Raw genomic sequence first — 2227 nt, 5'->3', positions numbered from 1 at the left:
GCTTGTACTACTGCAGCTAATTCTACTATCTGAGGCGAACCAGAAACTACAGCAATATCTGACTCCCATGTTAAGGACTGATCATTCCACCAAACAATGACAGACTTATGAGTCTTCCCCGATCCATCTGTGAAAACAGTAGGGGCAGACAGTGGTTGCTCACTCCTACGAGGTAAAGGGGATAAAGAAAAGTCAAGATGAAACAATTTATGTGAAGGCGGATGCATAGAGAGTTGACCTGCATAGGCTGTTAAAGACATAACAGAAACATCTGATTGCTGAAAAAGCCACTGCAAGTAAATCTCTTTAACAGGAACATAGATACAATCAAAATCTCTCCCTGCTAAAGTTAATAGTCTCTGTCTAGCCTTAATAATTAAAAAGGCAAACATTTCATGCTGTACAGAAATTGTCTTAACAGGCTGGTTAGAAAGAAAACCCCACTCAGTTAAAAGCAATGGGTCTGTTTTACCTGTATCCCACTGAAAAATCAGGGCATGTGGCTGTCGAGCAGGATTCAACAAAACTAAGAAAAAAGGTAGTTCAGGTGCACATCGATGAGCCTGCCTCGAAGCAATGGCCATGGTCACACTCTGCAAAGACTGAAGTGCTTCAGAATTGAAAACTCGAGGAGAACACAGATTAGTGTCACCCTTTAGGAGTTCAGACAAAGGACTTAAATCTGTATTGGAAATTCCCAAAAAAGGACGAACCCAATTTATGGTTCCCAGCAATTTCTGAACATCATGAAGTGTTTTCACCTGTACATTGATTTGTAAAGACTGTGGAACAATTGTTTGGGTCCGAATTCTCCACCCTAAATATTTCCAAGGTGGTACATTCTGAATTTTCTCAGGTGCTACACAAAAGCCTACTTTAGTCACCGTAGATACAGTAAGGGCTACGGCTTTCTCCATGAGCTCGGGGCTTTGTGCTGCCACTAGAATGTCATCCATGTAATGATATATCAGAACATCAGGAAATGCCTCTCGAACGGGACTAAGAATTTTTGCCACATACCACTGACAAATGGTAGGACTATTTTTCATTCCTTGTGGAAGCACAACCCAATGATATCTCTGCAAAGGTTGTTGCATGTTGATGTCTGGAACTGGAAAAGCAAATTTAGGAGCATCATTTGGATGTAAAGAAATGCTAAAGAAGCAATCTTTCAGGTCAATAACAGTTAAATGCCAATATCGTGGTATCATTGTGGGTGAGGGTAGCCCTGGTTGAAGGCTCCCCATATCTTCCATAACATCATTAATCTTTCTGAGATCACGGAGTAAGCGCCACTTGCCTGATTGTTTTTTGATGACAAAAATAGGAGAGTTCCATGGACTCATGGAGGGTACAATATGCCCTTTCCCCAGTTGCTCTGTGACTAGTTCTTGGAGTGCGCGAAGCTTTTCCAATGGTAGGGGCCACTGATCCACCCAGACAGGGGAATTTGTTTTCCATGTTAACTGGAGGGTGTCGTGCACTGCAATGGCCCCCTCTAAAAATGGGTGTTCATGGTCATCCCCCATTGTGAAAGCACATCACAACCCCATAGCACCATAGGCACAGATGAAACAAAAGGTTTCACAGAAGCTATATGTCCCTCTGGTCCCTGAATCTGAATGAAATTCAGACTCTGATGACTTTCTCCAGCTCCCCCTATGCCTGCCAGTGCCTGAGATGCACTAGCTACAGGCCAGCGGGGGGGCCATTTAGCTTTAGAAATCACTGTGATGTCTGCTCCAGGATCAATAATACCACTAAGCACTATTTTCTGCCGACCGTACATCAGGACACGTTGACAAATAGGACGTTTTTGAGAGATAGTCTGTACCCACAGAATGTGTGGATCCCCAGTAGACCTGAATCCTCCTTTATTTCTTAAAGGTCCCTTTGAAAGGGGACGTTCCGATCCCAAGGGAAGTAATAGCTGTGCAATACGACTTCCCTTCGGTACCGTGCAGGGAAGAAACGGAGTCCATGTCATGATCTGAATTTTATCTGTGCTGTCAGAATCAACAACCCCAGGAAGCACAAAAAGTCCTGATATCGTTGTTGATGATCTACCTAATATTAATGCCTGAGTTTTAACTGGAAGAGGACCTGACACACCTGTTGGCAATAAATGTACCGTGGTATCAGGTAAAGTTACTGTGTCGGAGGTTGCCAGGTTCAGTCCTACGCTGCCTGCTGTTGCTGGGCGGAGGTCAGAGATGTGTGCTGCCAG

Source organism: Melanerpes formicivorus, unplaced genomic scaffold (assembly GCF_026170545.1).
Source record: "Melanerpes formicivorus ecotype bairdi unplaced genomic scaffold, bMelFor1.0.p_v2 SCAF_119, whole genome shotgun sequence".
Lineage (NCBI taxonomy): Eukaryota > Metazoa > Chordata > Aves > Piciformes > Picidae > Melanerpes > Melanerpes formicivorus.
The sequence above is the reverse complement of the archived record's forward strand: the minus strand, read 5'-3'. Positions refer to the sequence as shown.